The sequence below is a fragment of the Cherax quadricarinatus genome, chromosome 92 (genome assembly GCF_038502225.1).
Source record: "Cherax quadricarinatus isolate ZL_2023a chromosome 92, ASM3850222v1, whole genome shotgun sequence".
Taxonomy (NCBI): Eukaryota; Metazoa; Arthropoda; class Malacostraca; order Decapoda; family Parastacidae; genus Cherax; species Cherax quadricarinatus.
This window is the reverse complement of record NC_091383.1, coordinates 9,573,072-9,585,760: the sequence shown is the minus strand read 5'-3', so window position 1 is coordinate 9,585,760 and position 12,689 is coordinate 9,573,072.

Genomic DNA, 12,689 nt, shown 5'->3' with positions numbered 1-12,689 from the left:
AGTACTGACTGATGTTGTAGTGGCCAGGCTTAGGCTTGGTTACAAGTACTGACTGATGTTGTAGTGGCCAGGCTTAGGCTTGGTTACAAGTACTGACTGATGTTGTAGTGGCCAGGCTTAGGCTTGGTTACAAGTACTGACTGATGTTGTAGTGGCCAGGCTTAGGCTTGGTTACAAGTACAGACTGATGTTGTAGTGGCCAGGCTTAGGCTTGGTTACAGCTACTGACTGATGTTGTAGTGGCCAGGCTTAGTCTTGGTTACGAGTACTGACTGATGCTGTAGTGGCCAGGCTTAGGCTTGGTTACAAGTAATGACTGATGTTGTAGTGGCCAGGCTTAGGCTTGGTTACAAGTACTGACTGATGTTGTAGTGGTCAGGCTTAGGCTTGGTTACAAGTACTGACTGATGTTGTAGTAGCCAGGCTTAGGCTTGGTTACAAGTACTGACTGATGTCGTAGTGGCCAGGCTTAGGCTTGGTTACAAGTACTGACTGATGTTGTAGTTGCCAGGCTTAGGCTTGGTTACAAGTACTGACTGATGTTGTAGTGGCCAGGCTTAGTCTTGGTTACAAGTACTGACTGATGTTGTAGTGGCCAGGCTTAGGCTTGATTACAAGTACTGACTGATGTTGTAGTGGCCAGGCTTAGGCTTGGTTACAAGTACTGACTTATGTTGTAGTGGCCAGGCTTAGGCTTGGTTACAAGTACTGACTGATGTTGCAGTGGCCAGGCTTAGGCTTGGTTACAAGTACTGACTGATGTTGTAGTAGCCAGGCTTAGGCTATGTTACAAGTACTGACTGATGCTGTAGTAGCCAGGCTTAGGCTTGGTTACAAGTACTGACTGATGTTGTAGTAGCCAGGCTTAGGCTTGGTTACAAGTACTGACTGGTGTTGTAGTAGCCAGGCTTAGGCTTGGTTACAAGTACTGACTGATGTTGTAGTGGCCAGGCTTAGGCTTGGTTACAAGTACTGACTGATGTTGTAGTGGCCAGGTTTAGGCTTGGTTACAAGTACTGACTGATGTTGTAGTGGCCAGACTTAGGCTTAGTTACAAGTACTGACTGATGTTGTAGTGGCCAGACTTAGGCTTGGTTACAAGTACTGACTGATGTTGTAGTGGCCAGGCTTAGGCTTGGTTACAAGTACTGACTGATGTTGTAGTGGCCAGGCTTAGGCTTGGTTACAAGTACTGACTGATGTTGTAGTGGCCAGGCTTAGGCTTGGTTACAAGTACTGACTGATGTTGTAGTGTCCAGGCTTAGGCTTGGTTACAAGTACTGACTGTTGTAGTGGCCAGGCTTAGGCTTGGTTACAAATACTGACTGATGTTGTAGTGGCCAGACTTAGGCTTGGTTACAAGTACTGACTGATGCTGTAGTGGCCAGGCTTAGGCTTGGTTACAAGTACTGACTGATGTTGTAGTGGCCAGGCTTAGGATTGGTTACAAGTACTGACTGATGTTGTAGTGGCCAGGCTTAGGCTTGGTTACAAGTACTGACTGTTGTAGTCGCCAGGCTTAGGCTTGGTTACAAATACTGACTGATGTTGTAGTGGCCTGCTTAGGCTTGGTTACAAGTACTGGCTAATGTTGTAGTGGCCAGGCTTAGGCTTGGTTACAAGTACTGACTGATGTTGTAGTGGCCAGGCTTAGGCTTGGTTACAATTACTGACTGATGTTGTAGTGGCCAGGCTTAGGCTTGGTTATGGTTACAAGTACTGACTGATGTTGTAGTGGCCAGGCTTAGGCTTGGTTACAAGTACTGACTGATGTTGTAGTGGCCAGGCTTAGGCTTGGTTACAAGTACAGACTGATGTTGTAGTGGCCAGGCTTAGGCTTGGTTACAGCTACTGACTGATGTTGTAGTGGCCAGGCTTAGTCTTGGTTACGAGTACTGACTGATGCTGTAGTGGCCAGGCTTAGGCTTGGTTACAAGTAATGACTGATGTTGTAGTGGCCAGGCTTAGGCTTGGTTACAAGTACTGACTGATGTTGTAGTGGTCAGGCTTAGGCTTGGTTACAAGTACTGACTAATGTTGTAGTAGCCAGGCTTAGGCTTGGTTACAAGTACTGACTGATGTTGTAGTGGCCAGGCTTAGGCTTGGTTACAAGTACTGACTGATGTTGTAGTTGCCAGGCTTAGGCTTGGTTACAAGTACTGACTGATGTTGTAGTGGCCAGGCTTAGTCTTGGTTACAAGTACTGACTGATGTTGTAGTGGCCAGGCTTAGGCTTGATTACAAGTACTGACTGATGTTGTAGTGGCCAGGCTTAGGCTTGGTTACAAGTACTGACTGATGTTGTAGTGGCCAGGCTTAGGCTTGGTTACAAGTACTGACTGATGTTGCAGTGGCCAGGCTTAGGCTTGGTTACAAGTACTGACTGATGTTGTAGTAGCCAGGCTTAGGCTATGTTACAAGTACTGACTGATGCTGTAGTAGCCAGGCTTAGGCTTGGTTACAAGTACTGACTGATGTTGTAGTAGCCAGGCTTAGGCTTGGTTACAAGTACTGACTGATGTTGTAGTGGCCAGGCTTAGGCTTGGTTACAAGTACTGACTGATGTTGTAGTGGCCAGGTTTAGGCTTGGTTACAAGTACTGACTGATGTTGTAGTGGCCAGACTTAGGCTTAGTTACAAGTACTGACTGATGTTGTAGTGGCCAGACTTAGGCTTGGTTACAAGTACTGACTGATGTTGTAGTGGCCAGACTTAGGCTTGGTTACAAGTACTGACTGTTGTAGTGGCCAGGCTTTGGCTTGGTTACAAATACTGACTGATGTTGTAGTGGCCAGGCTTAGGATTGGTTACAAGTACTGACTGATGTTGTAGTTTCCAGGCTTAGGCTTGGTTACAAGTACTGACTGATGATGTAGTGGCCAGGCTTAGGCTTGGTTACAAGTACTGGCTGATGTTGTAGTGGCCAGGCTTAGGCTTGGTTACAAGAACGGGCTAATGTTGTAGTGGCCAGGCTTAGGCTTGGTTACAAGTACTGACTGATGTTGTAGTGGCCAGGCTTAGGCTTGGTTACAAGTACTGACTGATGTTGTAGTGGCCAGGCTTAGGCTTGGTTACAAGTACTGACTGATGTTGTAGTGGCCAGGCTTAGGCTTGGTTACAAGTACTGACTGATGTTGTAGTGGCCAGGCTTAGGCTTGGTTACAAGTACAGACTGATGTTGTAGTGGCCAGGCTTAGGCTTGGTTACAGCTACTGACTGATGTTGTAGTGGCCAGGCTTAGTCTTGGTTACGAGTACTGACTGATGCTGTAGTGGCCAGGCTTAGGCTTGGTTACAAGTAATGACTGATGTTGTAGTGGCCAGGCTTAGGCTTGGTTACAAGTACTGACTGATGTTGTAGTGGTCAGGCTTAGGCTTGGTTACAAGTACTGACTGATGTTGTAGTAGCCAGGCTTAGGCTTGGTTACAAGTACTGACTGATGTCGTAGTGGCCAGGCTTAGGCTTGGTTACAAGTACTGACTGATGTTGTAGTTGCCAGGCTTAGGCTTGGTTACAAGTACTGACTGATGTTGTAGTGGCCAGGCTTAGTCTTGGTTACAAGTACTGACTGATGTTGTAGTGGCCAGGCTTAGGCTTGATTACAAGTACTGACTGATGTTGTAGTGGCCAGGCTTAGGCTTGGTTACAAGTACTGACTTATGTTGTAGTGGCCAGGCTTAGGCTTGGTTACAAGTACTGACTGATGTTGCAGTGGCCAGGCTTAGGCTTGGTTACAAGTACTGACTGATGTTGTAGTAGCCAGGCTTAGGCTATGTTACAAGTACTGACTGATGCTGTAGTAGCCAGGCTTAGGCTTGGTTACAAGTACTGACTGATGTTGTAGTAGCCAGGCTTAGGCTTGGTTACAAGTACTGACTGGTGTTGTAGTAGCCAGGCTTAGGCTTGGTTACAAGTACTGACTGATGTTGTAGTGGCCAGGCTTAGGCTTGGTTACAAGTACTGACTGATGTTGTAGTGGCCAGGTTTAGGCTTGGTTACAAGTACTGACTGATGTTGTAGTGGCCAGACTTAGGCTTAGTTACAAGTACTGACTGATGTTGTAGTGGCCAGACTTAGGCTTGGTTACAAGTACTGACTGATGTTGTAGTGGCCAGGCTTAGGCTTGGTTACAAGTACTGACTGATGTTGTAGTGGCCAGGCTTAGGCTTGGTTACAAGTACTGACTGATGTTGTAGTGGCCAGGCTTAGGCTTGGTTACAAGTACTGACTGATGTTGTAGTGTCCAGGCTTAGGCTTGGTTACAAGTACTGACTGTTGTAGTGGCCAGGCTTAGGCTTGGTTACAAATACTGACTGATGTTGTAGTGGCCAGACTTAGGCTTGGTTACAAGTACTGACTGATGCTGTAGTGGCCAGGCTTAGGCTTGGTTACAAGTACTGACTGATGTTGTAGTGGCCAGGCTTAGGATTGGTTACAAGTACTGACTGATGTTGTAGTGGCCAGGCTTAGGCTTGGTTACAAGTACTGACTGTTGTAGTCGCCAGGCTTAGGCTTGGTTACAAATACTGACTGATGTTGTAGTGGCCTGCTTAGGCTTGGTTACAAGTACTGGCTAATGTTGTAGTGGCCAGGCTTAGTCTTGGTTACAAGTACTGACTGATGTTGTAGTGGCCAGGCTTAGGCTTGGTTACAATTACTGACTGATGTTGTAGTGGCCAGGCTTAGGCTTGGTTATGGTTACAAGTACTGACTGATGTTGTAGTGGCCAGGCTTAGGCTTGGTTACAAGTACTGACTGATGTTGTAGTGGCCAGGCTTAGGCTTGGTTACAAGTACAGACTGATGTTGTAGTGGCCAGGCTTAGGCTTGGTTACAGCTACTGACTGATGTTGTAGTGGCCAGGCTTAGTCTTGGTTACGAGTACTGACTGATGCTGTAGTGGCCAGGCTTAGGCTTGGTTACAAGTAATGACTGATGTTGTAGTGGCCAGGCTTAGGCTTGGTTACAAGTACTGACTGATGTTGTAGTGGTCAGGCTTAGGCTTGGTTACAAGTACTGACTGATGTTGTAGTAGCCAGGCTTAGGCTTGGTTACAAGTACTGACTGATGTTGTAGTGGCCAGGCTTAGGCTTGGTTACAAGTACTGACTGATGTTGTAGTTGCCAGGCTTAGGCTTGGTTACAAGTACTGACTGATGTTGTAGTGGCCAGGCTTAGTCTTGGTTACAAGTACTGACTGATGTTGTAGTGGCCAGGCTTAGGCTTGATTACAAGTACTGACTGATGTTGTAGTGGCCAGGCTTAGGCTTGGTTACAAGTACTGACTGATGTTGTAGTGGCCAGGCTTAGGCTTGGTTACAAGTACTGACTGATGTTGCAGTGGCCAGGCTTAGGCTTGGTTACAAGTACTGACTGATGTTGTAGTAGCCAGGCTTAGGCTATGTTACAAGTACTGACTGATGCTGTAGTAGCCAGGCTTAGGCTTGGTTACAAGTACTGACTGATGTTGTAGTAGCCAGGCTTAGGCTTGGTTACAAGTACTGACTGATGTTGTAGTGGCCAGGCTTAGGCTTGGTTACAAGTACTGACTGATGTTGTAGTGGCCAGGTTTAGGCTTGGTTACAAGTACTGACTGATGTTGTAGTGGCCAGACTTAGGCTTAGTTACAAGTACTGACTGATGTTGTAGTGGCCAGACTTAGGCTTGGTTACAAGTACTGACTGATGTTGTAGTGGCCAGACTTAGGCTTGGTTACAAGTACTGACTGAAGCTGTAGTGGCCAGGCTTAGGCTTGGTTACAAGTACTGACTGATGTTGTAGTGGCCAGGCTTAGGCTTGGTTACAAGTACTGACTGTTGTAGTGGCCAGGCTTAGGCTTGGTTACAAATACTGACTGATGTTGTTGTGGCCAGACTTAGGCTTGGTTACAAGTACTGACTGATGCTGTAGTGGCCAGGCTTAGGCTTGGTTACAAGTACTGACTGATGTTGTAGTGGCCAGGCTTAGGCTTGGTTACAAGTACTGACTGATGTTGTAGTGGCTAGGCTTAGGATTGGTTACAAGTACTGACTGATGTTGTAGTGGCCAGGCTTAGGCTTGGTTACAAGTACTGACTGATGATGTAGTGGCCAGGCTTAGGCTTGGTTACAAGTACTGGCTGATGTTGTAGTGGCCAGGTTTAGGCTTGGTTACAAGTACTGACTGATGTTGTAGTGGCCAGGCTTAGGCTTGGTTACAAGTACTGACTGATGTTGTAGTGGCCAGGCTTAGGCTTGGTTACAAGTACAGACTGATGTTGTAGTGGCCAGGCTTAGGCTTGGTTACAACTACTGACTGATGTTGTAGTGGCCAGGCTTAGTCTTGGTTACGAGTACTGACTGATGCTGTAGTGGCCAGGCTTAGGCTTGGTTACAAGTAATGACTGATGTTGTAGTGGCCAGGCTTAGGCTTGGTTACAAGTACTGACTGATGTTGTAGTGGTCAGGCTTAGGCTTGGTTACAAGTACTGACTGATGTTGTAGTAGCCAGGCTTAGGCTTGGTTACAAGTACTGACTGATGTTGTAGTGGCCAGGCTTAGGCTTGGTTACAAGTACTGACTGATGTTGTAGTTGCCAGGCTTATGCTTGGTTACAAGTACTGACTGATGTTGTAGTGGCCAGGCTTAGTCTTGGTTACAAGTACTGACTGATGTTGTAGTGGCCAGGCTTAGGCTTGATTACAAGTACTGACTGATGTTGTAGTGGCCAGGCTTAGGCTTGGTTACAAGTACTGACTGATTTTGTAGTGGCCAGGCTTAGGCTTGGTTACAAGTACTGACTGATGTTGCAGTGGCCAGGCTTAGGCTTGGTTACAAGTACTGACTGATGTTGTAGTAGCCAGGCTTAGGCTATGTTACAAGTACTGACTGATGCTGTAGTAGCCAGGCTTAGGCTTGGTTACAAGTACTGACTGATGTTGTAGTAGCCAGGCTTAGGCTTGGTTACAAGTACTGACTGGTGTTGTAGTAGCCAGGCTTAGGCTTGGTTACAAGTACTGACTGATGTTGTAGTGGCCAGGCTTAGGCTTGGTTACAAGTACTGACTGATGTTGTAGTTGCCAGGTTTAGGCTTGGTTACAAGTACTGACTGATGTTGTAGTGGCCAGACTTAGGCTTAGTTACAAGTACTGACGGATGTTGTAGTGGCCAGACTTAGGCTTGGTTACAAGTACTGACTGAAGCTGTAGTGGCAAGGCTTAGGCTTGGTTACAAGTACTGACTGATGTTGTAGTGGCCAGGCTTAGGCTTGGTTACAAGTACTGACTGATGTTGTAGTGGCCAGGCTTAGGCTTGGTTACAAGTACTGACTGATGCTGTAGTGGTCATTCTTAGGCTTGGTTACAAGTACTGACTGATGTTGTAGTGGCCAGGCTTAGGCTTGGTTACAAGTACTGACTGATGTTGTAGTGGCCTGGCTTAGGATTGGTTACAAGTACTGACTGATGTTGTAGTGGCCAGGCTTAGGCTTGGTTACAAGTACTGACTGATGATGTAGTGGCCAGGCTTAGGCTTGGTTACAAGTACTGGCTGATGTTGTAGTGGCCAGGCTTAGGCTTGGTTACAAGTACTGGCTAATGTTGTAGTGGCCAGGCTTAGGCTTGGTTACAAGTACTGACTGATGTTGTAGTGGCCAGGCTTAGGCTTGGTTACAAGTACTGACTGATGTTGTAGTGGCCAGGCTTAGGCTTGGTTACAAGTACTGACTGATGTTGTAGTGGCCAGGCTTAGGCTTGGTTACAAGTACTGGCTGATGTTGTAGTGGCCAGGCTTAGTCTTGGTTACAAGTACTGACTGATGTTGTAGTGGCCAGGCTTAGGCTTGGTTACAAGTACAGACTGATGTTGTAGTGGCCAGGCTTAGGCTTGGTTACAAGTACTGACTGATGTTGTAGTGGCCAGGCTTAGGCTTGGTTACAAGTGCTGACTGATGCTGTAGTGGCCAGGCTTAAGCTTGGTTACAAGTACTGACTGATGTTGTAGTGGCCAGGCTTAGGCTTGGTTACAAGTAATGACTGATGTTGTAGTGGCCAGGCTTAGGCTTGGTTACAAGTACTGACTGTGTCAGCATAGTTGCTGAATCCCCTTACATGTGTTGTACAGATTAGCTGAGCATTATAGTATCATCCATGTGCTTTATATAGAAGACCCCTTAGGCCTGTGACTGTATGACGTCACGGGATATAGCTTGAGTGTGAGGCGAGCTACCTCGGCCTCAGTCGGCATAGACATCCAGGCCAGTGACACGGCAGGCTGGGCTCAATCTCCCATTACCACAGTCTGACAATATAGCGTTACCATCCAACAGGTGTGTCTATCTTCAACCCTCGATATCTCCTTTTAAGAACTCCTACGACAATTGGTGGCAACGGAGGGCCTGTAATTCTGACGATTACAGTGATTTCTGGAGATAAATTTCTACTGGGCCGGCCGACATCTTGTGACTAGGCCTGCCGAGCAGGGTTTCCTCGACCTACCCCAGCCAGCTACCTCAAGCCAGCTACTCTCTCAAGCTTCTACCAGCCACTACATTATTCACTGGTCAGTCTCTTTGTATTAGTGTTTATCTGCTTATTTGCATCACTCCCGAGGGGTTGACCCGAGTTTGCAAAATAAGCCAGCAACCAGTCTGTGGTGAGGGAGTCAGTCTAGCCTAGCCTACTCCATCCAGTTTTTTTGCCTGCCAAGCCAGCTTTCCACCCCTGCTGTGCTCATCGTGAGAAGTTATCAAGCTATTCTGTGTGAAGGGTTAAGATAAGCCAGCAAGCAACTAACCCAGGTGTCTTACCCCAGTACTCAAGCAAGCCACGTGGGTACAGTCTTCATCGCTTTGTGCTCAAGCTCCAAGCTATTCTGAGTCCTCTTTTTTCATCCCTGTGGTGTTGTGGTATTTCGTGGGTGTATTTTAAGCCAGCCAGCTTAGAATATCTTCTCGCCAGTGTGGTTGTCTTCAGTGAGGCTTACGCCGTTCATCCCATAGGCTCACTGACCACGTGTCTCACCACGCGATCTCAGTCTTAGCCCTTCTCAGCCCACTCACTCACCACGTGGCCTAAGACGCCTCACTCAGCCACTCACTCACTCATCCAACCACTACCACTGTGTTTTGGTACACCACGAGGGGTTATAGCACCATATTTTAAGGACCAAATAGGGGGTCAAGAGCTAGAGTGTGTTTGGCGCCACCATTGAAAGCCTCCTGTGTGTGTCTATCGTCGATGTAAGCGCAATTCTACGATCACGTGAGGACAATAGCCAGCCACGAGACGATAGCCACCATCCTCCAACTTCCTGCCTAATTCTTCACCAAGTCGCTACAGCGATAATATTTTTCATAGAGACATTTGCGAGTGTTGAGACATTTCTTTTTGTGGTTCCAGTGATTTTTTCTCTTAGTGACATTCAGTGACTCCTGATCAGACTCACTGTTTATTACATACTCTTTCCAATAATTTTTTTTATCTTCTTAATTCAGTGTTAATTTTCGTGCATTATCTTATGTCTGTTGTGTTGTGTTTCTTTTATACACTTGAAGTAAGTACCTTCGTGTTTTTCCTTTGTTGTGTGTGCAACATATAAGCAGTATAGAATTTGTTTCCACTTCACAATCACCTTGTGTTCAAAGTATTTATCTGGAGTTTATCTGGAGAGAGTTCCGGGGGTCAACGCCCCCGCGGCCCGATCTGTGACCAGGCCTCCTTAGGTCAGTGTCCCAGGATGCGACCCACACCAGTCGACTAACACCCAGGTACCCATTTTACTGATGGGGAACATAGACAACAGGTGGAAAGAAACACGTCCAATGTTTCTACTCTGGCTGGGAATCGAACCCAGACCCTCACCGTGTGAAGCCAGAACGTTAACCACCAGGCCACCAGTGAAGTAATTCAGTAATTTATTACCTTGTATTCTGCATCATTGTAAGTGTTCAATCCTTTTTTGGTTCTGTGTTTTGTATCTATTATTTTTTCATATTTCATTGAACAAATTCACTCTTAGTGCAATTTTTTAAGTTCTTCTTTTAAAGTAAATTGTTCTTTTGCTTGTTAAGTGTTGTTTAAGTTGCAGTTAAGAGTTAAAGTGTTCCATCAGTTTATTCCTTGACAATAATATTTTCCTTTCTTGTAAACAGTGTTTTCTTGTGTGTGTAATATTTTTTTTTATTATTGCACATTGACTCATTTTGCAATAATTCTTGTGCAAACATTGTGTTGTCATTAAAAATTTTCTTGCAGAAATTTTATGCAGTGTTGTGCAATACTTTTTAATTAGCAATTGTCATTTGCAATATTGCTACAGTTTATTTCAGTACAGTTTCATATGCTCTGTTCTGTCCATAATATTTTATTCTTTCTGTTCCATTTTATTTTATTTCAGTGAATTGTGTCCCAGTTTGTTTTATTTTGCACAAGATTTATTGAGTCCATTTTATCATTTTATTGTTGTATTTCCCTATTGCATTGAGAGTAAAGATAACTCACTATGTCATTCATTCAAATTAAAGTAAAAAAATTGAGCAAATTAGATTTGAGTAAAGTAAAAGTTCTCTTGATTTTCAAAGTGATGTTTATTCAGTTGAATATTTTCTTTGTGACTGTGAGTTTCTTTGCTTACTGTGTGACCTGTCAATTTTTTAATTACTTATGCAGAATAGTTAAGCATTTTCTTCCCATTTAAGCTTATTGTGTCATTCTCTCTATTTTTCTTGCCTTATGCCCTTGAGTAAGTTCACTGAGAAGATGTCCCAGTCACTTTTGAACGTTGTACAAGTACTGACTGATGTTGTAGTGGCCAGGCTTAGGCTTGGTTACAAGTACTGACTGATGTTGTAGTGGCCAGGCTTAGGCTTGGTTACAAGTACTGACTGATGTTGTAGTGGCCAGGCTTAGGCTTGGTTACAAGTACTGACTGATGTTGCAGTGGCCAGACTTAGGCTTGGTTACAAGTACTGACTGATGTTGTAGTGGCCAGGCTTTGGCTTGGTTACAAGTGCTGACTGATGTTGTAGTGGCCTGGCTTAGGCTTGGTTACAAGTACTGAGTGATGTTGTAGTGGCCAGGCTTAGGCTTGGTTACAAGTACTGACTGATGTTGTAGTGGCCAGGCTTAGGCTTGGTTACAAGTACTGACTGATGTTGTAGTGGCCAGGCTTAGGCTTGGTTACAAGTGCTGACTGATGTTGTAGTGGCCAGGCTTAGGCTTGGTTACAAGTACTGACTGATGTTGTAGTGGCCAGGCTTGGGCTTGGTTACAAGTACTGACTGATGTTGTAGTGGCCAGGCTTAGGCTTGGTTACAAGTAGTGACTGATGTTGTAGTGGCCAGGCTTAGGCTTGGTTACAAGTACTGACTGATGTTGTAGTGGCCAGGCTTAGGCTTGGTTACAAGTACTGACTGATGTTGTAGTGGCCAGGCTTAGTCTTGGTTACAAGTACTAACTGATGTTGTAGTGGCCAGGCTTAGTCTTGGTTACGAGTACTGACTGATGTTGTAGTGGCCAGGCTTAGACTTGGTTACAAGTACTGACTGATGTTGTAGTGGCCAGGCTTAGGCTTGGTTACAAGTACTGACTGATGATGTAGTGGCCAGGCTTAGGCTTGGTTACAAGTACTGACTGATGTTGTAGTGGCCAGGCTTAGGCTTGGTTACAAGTACTGACTGATGTTGTAGTGGGCAGGCTTAGGCTTGGTTACAAGTACTGACTGATGTTGTAGTGGCCAGGCTTAGGCTTGGTTACAAGTACTTCTGGCAGTTTGGGAAACACACAGATGATGATCAAACTAAATGCAATGTGGCCCGTTCTGTCGTCACTATCCTGAACACTGTGTGCTTAATTGTCACTTATTGAGGAATATAGAGATAGACGATGCTCGTATAATAACCTATGTAACATGTCAAAATATCTTATTAATGAAAATAAGGTGCCTGATATATTAAGCAAATTTCGTAAATTTGCTTATAAAAAATAAGTGAGCTAAAGTTGACTTATCTATTACAAGCAGTGGACACACAAGAAGCCTAGTTCCTGGGCCTTTTGTGTATCCATATGCTCTTGCGCTATCGTCCACAGGATGGATATGAGGTGCACATTATTATAATCAAAAAGAAGCGCTAAGCCACAAGGGGTATGCAGCGCAATATGAGGTGCACAATAAACTGGCAACTTCGGTGGCAATTCTAAAAAAAAAAAAAAAAAAAAAATCATCATATTCTTGTCTTGGCCTCCTGCTATTCAGTGGTGGGTTATACATCATTGCTATCACCACCTTGAGATCTCCAGTCTGAAGTGTTCCTACTGTGTAATCATCTACTTCTCATCAAAATTCCAATGGTTTTTTGATAAACGGTACATTTCCCTCTCCCCATCTGTTTTCTCTGTGTGTGTACTCACCCAGTTGTGGTTGCAGGGGTCGATTCATATCTCCTGGCCCCGTCTCTTCACTGGCCGCTACTAGGTCACTCTCCCTGCACCATGAGCTTTATCATACCTCTGCTTAAAGCTATGAATGGATCCTGCCTCCAGTACATCGCTTCTCAAACTATTCCACTTCCTGACTAGACTACCCTGTGTGTGTGTGTGTGTGTGTGTGTGTGTGTGTGTGTGTGTGTGTGTGTGTGTGTGTGTGTGTGCGTGTGTGTGTGTGCGTGTGTGTGTGTGTTTTGTACTCACCTATATATATTCACTCATTTGTGGTTAC